The 10152-nt window shown below is 38.8% G+C and overlaps 1 non-coding gene across 1 annotated transcript; it reads left to right on the top strand.

The window, feature by feature from the left end:
• Positions 1-7512: 7512 nt before the first annotated feature.
• LOC112064581 (U6 spliceosomal RNA) lies at positions 7513-7616 on the top strand. Its single transcript, XR_002891544.1, has one exon. It is a non-coding gene; the product is annotated as a U6 spliceosomal RNA (small nuclear RNA).
• Positions 7617-10152: the final 2536 nt, after the last annotated feature.

Raw genomic sequence — 10152 nt, 5'->3', positions numbered from 1 at the left:
AGGTCTTTAATTCATTGAGTTTATTTTTGTGTATGGTGTTAGAGAATGTTCTAATTTCATTCTTCTACATGTAGCTGTCCAGTTTTCCCTGCACCACTTATTGAAGAGGCTGTCTTTTCTCCATTGTATAGTCTAGCCTCCTTTGTTATAGATTTGGTGATCATAGGTGCGTGGGTTTATCTCTGGACTTTCTATCCTGTTCCATTGATCTATTAGAATGCAGAAACTGCCACTGTCTATTGACAAACACATATTTGTACTTTAAGATTCAGGTCAATTATCTGCTATTTCAAAATCCTGTACTCTATGCACTAGCATAGTAGTTGTTTTTCACAGCAGTTATTACGGTGCTGTGAAAAAATCAAGCACCAATGTAATCATCTCAAGAGTTTCATTCTGTTCCCCAACTTGCCTCTTTTATGACTCCCTGGTCTTCTTCTATAAACCTGTCATAATTATGATACAAACTCTTCTAAATTTGTTGTGCCATTATTATCATTAAATAAGCCCTCTCGTGAAGAACTGTCTCGTGGTGATGAAGACTCTGGGCTCTGGAGTCAGTACGTCTGGATATAGATCCTAGTGCCAGCATGGTGTCACCCTGGGCAACTTGCTTTCTTTTTCTAAGCCTCAGTTTTCTCATCTTAAAAACAGGATAATTATAGAAACTCTTTTATAGTATTTTCTGGAGGATTAGATGAGACAATGTTTTTAAAATGCTTACTCTGGTCCCTGCCCTAGTGGGAAGCAGCTGCATAGCACATGGAGATCAGCTTGGTTCTTTGTGACCACCTAGAGGGGTGGTATAGGGAGGGTGGGAGGGAGATGCAAGAGGGAGGAGATATGGGGATATACGTATACTTATAGCTGATTCACTTTGTTATACAGCAGAAACTAACACATCATTGTTAAGCAATTATACTCCAATAAAGATGTTAAAAAAATATACTATCTATGGTTAATCATGAAATAAAACAGGCCAAACTCCTCTCTCTCTCTATGCGTGCGCACCCATGGAAGTAAAAGACGTATTTGTCAAAGGAATTACCACACACACTATCTAAATGCATATATTATGACATTTAATAAACATTTGTTGAAGGAATAACCCTTATGCACAATATATTTTAAAAACACAAAAGCATGTCTCAAACATGACATGACTGAGTAAAAGGATTATTTCCACAAATCCCCCATTAATGAAACAGAGAAAGATGAGAATACGAAGAAAACCACAATTCTTTGGGAATCCCTAACATATTTTTGCTCTGTTCCTTCATTCATTACAAAATTATTGAACGTCTGTTGCACACAACTAGCAACAAATCCTTTACTAGATGAGCTATACAATAGCCTTTGGCTAAAAGCAATAGAATTCTAACCAATCAATTTAATTGTCTATGTGTAGCTGAATTTTACCTTTTTTTTTTCCTTTTGTGATTCTTACCTTTAGTGTAGGTGCATAGTCAGTATACTAAATTCAGTTATGCATTAGAAGCAAATGGTTTGGCAGATTATTCATGGCTGCACATAGGCAAGTAGATGCTTGCCTAGCAAGAAATCTATGGTTTAAACTGACATCTCTTTTGCCCCCCAAATGCTTAAAAAGGAACAGACACTAGATTTTTCAGTGTTAAGGTAATCAAACTATCATTTTATTCTATTTAGATGTGTCTTAATAACTAAATTGCTAATATCTTTAGAAAATTATTTTAGTTTTCCTTTCCTTTCATTAACTTGTTTTCACAGTAGACAATTTTTTTTTTTTCTGAAGGATAAATCTGTGTACTATTATAGCCAGAGGGGCATTTAAGATACTGCTTTGCACCTGGGAAACCCATTTAATTATTTGAGCTGTCAAAATGTTTTATTGTAAACAGCTTTTCTGATGGATCCTGCTTCCCTCCTATGAACTATCTTCCCCAGAAGACTGTCCTCTTTTCAGAGGAGCTTAAAGTACAGGTGTCATAATTTAGAGGAATGAAGTTTTTATGTCTGAAAATACCCCAATCCTTTTTCTCATGTCCGACTGAGAAATATTGCATGTTCGTTTTTTTCTAGTTTATGTACATCATAAAACACTATCAAATTAAAAAGATTTTAAAAATTAAATAGAATAAACTGTCTAAACTGCAGGTAAAAGTAAGGTTTTATCTGAGATGAAAAATAAGATATTTCAAGTTGTATCTATCTAATAAATCTATTTAGGATGCAACCTAACAACATAAAAAAGAGGCCTAGATGTTATAAGAATTTACAATTCATTTAAATACACTGAATATCACATAAATAAACTCAGGAACCAAAGAAAGTTTCTGTGATACACAGATGTCTTTTCACACAACACAGCTGAGGTTAAGGATCTTCTGTCTTGTCTGGCTTTGACTGGGAGTAACATTCCAAATCTGTTAAATCCCTTCTTTTTCGGAAAACTTACTCTAATTCCAGGGCCTGCCTTGGCTTGGAGTACCAAGAACATTAACAACTGAGGAAAGTTTTTCCCCTTTATGTAGAGAGGCAGGATTCCAACTTAAGTACCATTAAGTCTCAATTCTGGAGTTTCTCATACAAATGCAAGGGTGGTTGGTTAGATGGAGAAATCCAGTGAGGACTCTATTATGAATTTTTAAAGGTTATTAGCAACTAATGGCCATAATTAGAAAAGAATTATTAGCACATTCACTTAAATTAAGCTTCTAGTTACAGTCCTTTTGTGATAGGTAATCTTCCTACACCCTTATGCATTGATAACTGTCATGTGAAAATATGGACTGAACCTAACGATTCCTATGAAATACGTGTGAAATTCAAACAAGTGATCTCTTATTATTGGATAGGATAATCCATAAACTAAGGAGACCCCAAATGCAGTTAGTATATTAAAATAGTTCCAAATAGAACTCTAAACTCAATCTTAAAGAATGGCGTTAATAGTCCTTCTCTACTAAATATTCAAATATTCACACACACTTTGTCATGTGAATGTGGGCATTGAACCGTCTATGCTGTTAGTACAGTTCAAAATATACTATCATGTTGCTCAAAGATACTGCCTTGGAACTCTATCAAACGGCACATGGGCTTGCTCCCTACTCTAGGTTCTACTCAGCCCACACATCACACGTACACACACTCTTCCTTGCTGTTTTAAGAATTAGGATCATGGTATTTATCTCAACCACCAATCCAGGTTCTAACTAAAAAAGAGCAAGGCCAGGGATGACTGGTCATGAAGAAGAGCAAGAAGATCCCTAGAGCTTTACCACTATGCCTGGGGAAGAGGAAAAAACGTCCCCCAGACATCTCTGGGCCAGGGGAACGACACCCTGGGTTGACCTAGAGAGTTTCATGGGAGAAGGGACTGTTGTCTGATGTTCCTTTACTATTCTCTCCGGTATATCCCTACTTCTTTCTGTCCAGCTGAAATTTTTAAACTTGGCCTGCTTCTGAGGTTGGTTTCTTTTCTATCATACGAAGGGTTAAAGCTGCTACTTTTTTTGCTCCCTTTTCTTACTTTTTCCCAAAATTCCTACTCTAATTGAAAGATCAAAAACTGAATTTTAAGCTGATTTCACTCCTCACTGAGTTTGAGATTTTTCTTTCAAAGCCCCAACAATAGTTGTCAGTTCATATGACCAATTCAGAAGGCTTTTCACCTTTACTAAGCTACTCCCTCTCCTTTTGTGCAAACCTGGTGTTTGGAGTCAAATGTGTTCCAGGCATGGATCTTTTTATTTCCTCCTAAATCTTTGAGTACAGGGTAATTCCGCTGAGACTACTTCCATTTCCACCCAAGTTTATGATTCATACTCAGTATAATACGGGCCTTATCTCCCTTATTTGTTCAATATTTAACTCTGCCACACTATAGGTTTCTGAAGTCCACAAATACAATAAAGAATTTAGCTAGTGGTCTCGAGGTCCCTGATCAGGAAGAAAGCAACATAAGAACCTGTCTGTCGTGTGTGTGTGTGTGTGTGTGTGTGTGTGTGTGCGCGCGCTCTTTTAGTTTCACTTCAACTCTCCTATATGCAACCTTCTGCAGACAATGATTTACATAATGGATAAATTGAGAACACATGGTTGGAGTGATTCAGATTGGCTGAAAAAAATCCCTAAGAGTCCCCTGAGGAGAATCTGGCATGGTTGTCTCTGACCAAAAATGGTAAAAGAGCCCAGGGAAAGGTAAAGAATGACAAAATCTAGGGCAACCAACCAGGTAGTAACTTCCAGTGCTTGACACTAGAATTGCAAAAACAAAACAGAAAATAAACTTACACTATACAGCTGTGCTTGTTTTATGGCAAGCTTCACCAGGTTGGTGGGGGAATTTTGTATTTCTTAGTTTGCCTGGAATATCAATTTCAGCTGTGCTGGCAACTGGAGGCTTACTCTAAAGCAGTGGTTCTAATTGTATAGTCTAAGGACCAGCAGCATCACCTGGAAGCTTGTTAGACATACAGATTCTTGAGCCCCTCCCAGACTTACTGAATCAGAAGCTTTGCAGGTGGAGCCCAGCAAACTGTGTTTAACAAGCCCTGCCACTGATTTCTGATGTATGAGAACCACCGCCCTGAACACTAATGATCTCTTCTAACATAAGAGTCCTCTGAGCCTAGATTGTGGCATAAAGTCCCAATTCTGACATTCATGCCCATTGTATTTCTTCTGATCCCAGAGAGAGAAATACTGGCGGCAAGGACAACGCAGAACAAAGAGACACAGATAGCCATTAGTAGCTGGGGCTTTCACTGCAAACCGAGGCTATTTCCATTGTCCCTACATTCTTGGAAGGAGTCACAGGAGAGTTGGAGGGATGGCCAAGATCTCCTCTGAGACAGCAGTCTGAGCCCTCTTGCCCCTCCCATCAGAGGGAAACATTTTAGAAACATTTACCTCCACTAGCTTTTAACGCTACAGAAAACTCCATAACCTGCCCAGCAAAACTTCCCGGGGTTTGACTATTACGTGAGCAGCATTTCTAACCTTTGAGTGACTAATAAGAAAGCCAAGAGCATGATTCCCCTCGGAGCTGTGATTCTCTGGCTTTGGGTTGCGCAGGGAACCACAGGGTCATGTAAAATACAGATATTCAAGCCTAAGGGGTTCTGACGCAGACGGTCTGAGGTATAGAGCCCAAGAGTCAATATTTTAATAAGAATCCCCAGGTGATCCTGCCATTGCTTCTGTAAGAAATTTAAAGAACTACTATTGCCTTATACACAATTGATACAGCACTTTTAGCCTGTACATTATATCCGTTTCCCGAACTTCTTACGTGGAGATTTCAAGGCCTTCTCTCAGTTAAAAATATGAACAGATAGCTTTGTAATGATAATGTTCCCATATGTTCCCATGGCACTTGTACACTTTCAAAAGTTCCTTCACATGCACCATCTCAAAATAGCGAGGGCACAAAATGGTACTGCTTCGAGAATGTTGCTTCCTTGATCCAAGCAGTTATTTAGAGAGAAGAGAGGAGTTTATGAATATATATTTGTGGCCGTATACAATGTGCAGGGATTAATGCCATGGATGAAGTCAGGCACTGTGGAGAACGTGCATCCAAGGGAAATCCAAAAGAGGATATCTTTTTTCTTAGTGAGAATTAAATTAAGGTGATTTTTAGAGCAATTGCACTAGAGTCCCAGCTGTTTCCAAGGCTGTGGTCTAAAATATTGGATTATGTACTTTTTTCCATACTTGAAAAATTTGCAGTGCAGCTTCCACAGAACACTGCCAAATAAATACTAAGGATGTCGATGTTTATTCTTCTGGAACAGAGACACAAAAATCAACCAAGAACTCTATTTAGGAGTGGAGGGAGACCCCTGAAGGACAGCATTTCATTCTTACATTTTCATTATGTAAGAGTAAAGGATCAGGACAGCTCTCAGGACTTTCCTATTGGGCTCTACGGCTTACTTTTGTTATAGAAGAGTGCCAATGCAGCCAAGGTTGCAGGTTTGATACCCACATAAGAGGAAAACCATTCTCTGGTTACAGACTGCACCTTGATCAGCTGCCCTGCAAGTGTATGCCATTGACCAGTAAAGAATTCAAGAAAAATTGAGGAGCTGTTAATACCACACAAGACGCCAAAGCTCCTTTCAAACTGGTATATGCAGCTGGGGCTTCATCTCTGTTGTATCTATTATTTAATTGGATTTTAAAGCATCTACTACTTTAAGAACATCATCATCTTCTTGTACACAACAGTTTTAACCGTGCAACACATTAGGGGAATCCAAGACAGAATCTCTCAAATATTAAGTAGATAACAATATGCAGAACAATACTTGTGATTAATCCTGACAATTTCATCTGATTACCTCTATTTTATAGGCACATTACTTACTTGCAGTTTTCTTAACAAACTTTTTGTTTTAACAATTGCTACATTGGTCTATGCTTTGATATCACTATAACTTCATTTGGTTCTGCTTAAGTTTTTTTCTCACATGATTTAAGTTTTAGGTAAATATGAACTAATTCTAACTTGAAGAGTTCATTCTAATGAAAATGACTCCTGTAAGATTATATATAGTTTCACGGTGTATGGGATGTAGAGGGAGGATGCAGCATCACATCTGTGTCAAATTTCTCCAAAGGGAGAAGGACAAAACCAAACAGCTAAGGAAGGGTCTACCTGACCACTCTTTTCTTAGTTCTCACGGATTTTCTGTTCTGACTTTTCTTCTTCCAAACAACAATAAGGAGGGTACAAAAAAGGTAAAAATCTTTGTTCCAAGGAGAACTTTGTTAAAGTAAGCTTTAAGGACTGGAGCCAAAGGCCTTTTCCCATGAGCTTCTGGAGCAAAACACAAATGGAAACAGGTCTGCAGATAACAAGCAGTGCTGGTCCCTGGGGCCGAGCTTCTCAGCCTGCAGCTGAGTTACGTTCCCCCACTGCTGGGGACTGTTAATGCCTCTGGCCCAGGATCAAGGAATAGTTACAGGGACGGCACGGCTGTGTTCCAAACGTTACCTAGGCTGTAAGCATTACTAACTGAGTTTAAACTACAAACATCACTAAATGAATTTGTACTTGAACAGAAACTCTCAATTAATTTTAGCTATAACTGTTATTCTACAGTTGGACAGGACCTTAGAAATTCTCTGATGAGATCCAAATCCCTCAGTTTCCAGGTAAGGGGGCGACCAATTAAGGTAAAAAGACTTATCCAAGGACACACAGCTGGTTAGACACAGTATCCTTGGCTATTAAAGGAAATGATCACATTTTGACACCAAAGACATTTTCACTGCCTTCATACTTAAAAAGATGAAGCAAGTGATGCCTGTCATAGTGTGCCCGACTCCCACCTGATCCCCTATCCTTATTTCCTCTTTGAGTATCACACCTTCCTCTTTCTCCATGAGCTTCCCCTTCTCTGATTTTACCTCCTTTTTCTAAACCATCCCTGACTCTCCTCCTTGCACTGTATCCCGCTACTTCTCCCCATTCCTGAGCCATAAGATAGTATAGAGTCAGGAATAATGAAGGGGTTCTTGCTTTGGCAGCACATATCCTAAAACTGGAATGATACAGAGAAGATTAGCATGGCCCCTGCGCAAGGAATAAAGAAGGGAATCAAGAATATCTATTGCTTATATCACTTTGTAAGCTTTGTCAAAGGTTTTACATCTTGACAGCACATTTCAATATCTCTACTAAAGTGTCTCCATCAAAATGTCCAGCTCTGCAGTAAAGATGAGCCATCAAAAAATCCAGGAAGACTGATAAGAAATTTCACATTTTAACTTCTGAGTGCCCCATTATCTGTCTCCTTTGTACTCTCCATTCTCTTGGCCACCACTGTCACTTGTTCTGGAACCACTGCAGGGCCCAGCTCTGAGTGGGCTCCAGCCAACCTCACACAGGTGCAATCTGCTGACGGCACGGGGCAGGGTACCCGACTCTTTACTGGCTTCCCTACTGCTGTGGACGGGGAAGCCCTCAAAGAACCAAGCATGCACAACTCAGAAGTGGGAAATGGAAGTTACTACAAACTTATTTATCTGCCTCCCTCCCCAATCCACAGGGAAGGTCCTGAGATACAGATGATATGGCTCTTTGGGGCTAGGTCTCCTGGATCAGGTGGTCTGGCCACCTGTTTAGATATCCTCTTATCCATTCTCTCTTCTCCCTGTTTCACCACCCTTGTATCTCTCACTTCTTTCCTCTGGATTTGCACTCTCTAACTAAGGCACTGAAGCCTGCTTTCTAGGTAACCCAGGCTAAGGGAATGTACTTTGGTATACAAACTTAACATTCCAATCAAAACTCAAAATGACATTGGCCAATATCTTACAATATAAGATTTAGCATTTACCAATTATGTGACTACATCTAATGTATTCAAAAAATTTTAAGACCAACACAATCAAGTACTGGGGTGTTAATGACTTCCCCAGACTCAGTCTTAAAAGGGATTCTACTTTATATTTAAACTTTACTTGCTTTTGTATAAGGAGGGTGTATGTGAATTAGAGTAGGGAAAGAAAGAAAAAGTAACATTAAAAATGCATTATAAATTTATGTTTTCCATGTAACTCAAAGAGTTGAGTTCATTTGTGATAAAAGCAAGACATTGATAGATGCTAAATTAAAAAACAAATGGGTGTTTGACCAAATAGCTTTAGGAACTTCTGAGTTAAACAAAGTTAATCAATTTTTTTTCCCTTATTGTACAACTTCTCACAGCCTTTGATATGTAAAACTATAAGATTAACTGATTGGTATGTGTTAATTTATCAATTATTACATGCTGGATAAATTACATGGGGATCCGATGGTGGACAAAAATAGAAACAATGTTTGCCCTCATGTAGTTTTCAGCCTATTGAAGGGAGACCAACATCTATAGAAATGATTATGTAAATAAATGTAAACTTGCAAACAAGAGAAATGCATGAGAGTTAGTAATAAAATTCCAATGAGAACTGTGAATATCTAAGGAGGGCAAAGTATATACTGTTTACAAACATAATTTGATAACTGCTCATTTTTCAGGGAAAGTTTTTTTTGGGCAGGGAGGATGAAATGCTGTATTAAGTGTATAGCTGAGGTTGAGAAACAGTATTGAGACATCGTTGAGAAACAATGTTCAAAGAATTGTCTTTGAGGAAGATTCTTTTTTTTTTGGCGGGGGGCGGGGGGGGGCGGCTCTCACTGTTGTGGCCTCTCCCGATGCGGAGCACAGGCTCCGGACGCGCAGGCTCAGCGGCCATGGCTCACGGGCCCAGCCGCTCCGCGGCATGTGGGATCTTCCCGGACCGGGGCACGAACCCGTGTCCCCTGCATCGGCAGGCGGACTCTCAACCACTGCGCCACCAGGGAAGCCCTTGAGGAAGATTCTTAACCTCTGTCTTCTCATCCAATAATGAGAAGTTTTAACTCACTGACATTCAGTGACTTTTCTAGTTATATATTGTATGATTAAATAACTCTAACTAAAATGTTTAGAAATTTGAGAATATTGTTTGTGATTCCTCCAGGACCCACTGCTGTGCCTTCTCTCTTTGCTGCTAACCTAATTGCTAATTACTCCCTTCATTTGAGTGATAATATGGGAAATGGAAACCATAAAATCCACATTAGGAAATTTTGCTACTTATTGCCAGGAAGTAGATTAAAGCTATTGTACTCTTCAGCCTAAAGATATGGCAAAATCTGACAAAAGGCACCCTCTTTGCTCAAAGAATAAGGTTTAATGTCAATAAAACATTTGGGATGGAGAATCAGTCCACATTTTCTTTGGTGAGTACTGTAGACAATAATTGTGTTGAACTTTATATATAAAAACTTCTATAATCTACTAGGAGTTCAAATAACCTCAAAATATTGAAATGATTTTTTAAAAAATCAATGAAAATTAACACAGATTTCTGTTTTAAATGCCATTTTCCAGTTAATCTCTATAAAAAACAGATGTCTGTTTCCCATTTGTCTCCTCCTTAAAATAGCTTTACTGTGTGCCATGTATGTCTAATCCTTCTCGTGTAATATGGATTTAATAAGACATATGTCCTTATGTGTAGTACTTGGAAAGCCCTTTCCACAAATTTGCTGTTTTAGGTCACACACATCTGGTGCTATTTTGACCTGGCAATTACATATAGTTCCTTCCTTAATTTCTTGGGAAAAAA

Source organism: Physeter macrocephalus, chromosome 2, assembly GCF_002837175.3.
Source record: "Physeter macrocephalus isolate SW-GA chromosome 2, ASM283717v5, whole genome shotgun sequence".
In the NCBI taxonomy this organism is placed as follows: Eukaryota; Metazoa; Chordata; class Mammalia; order Artiodactyla; family Physeteridae; genus Physeter; species Physeter macrocephalus.
The sequence above is the reverse complement of the archived record's forward strand: the minus strand, read 5'-3'. Positions and strand labels throughout refer to the sequence as shown.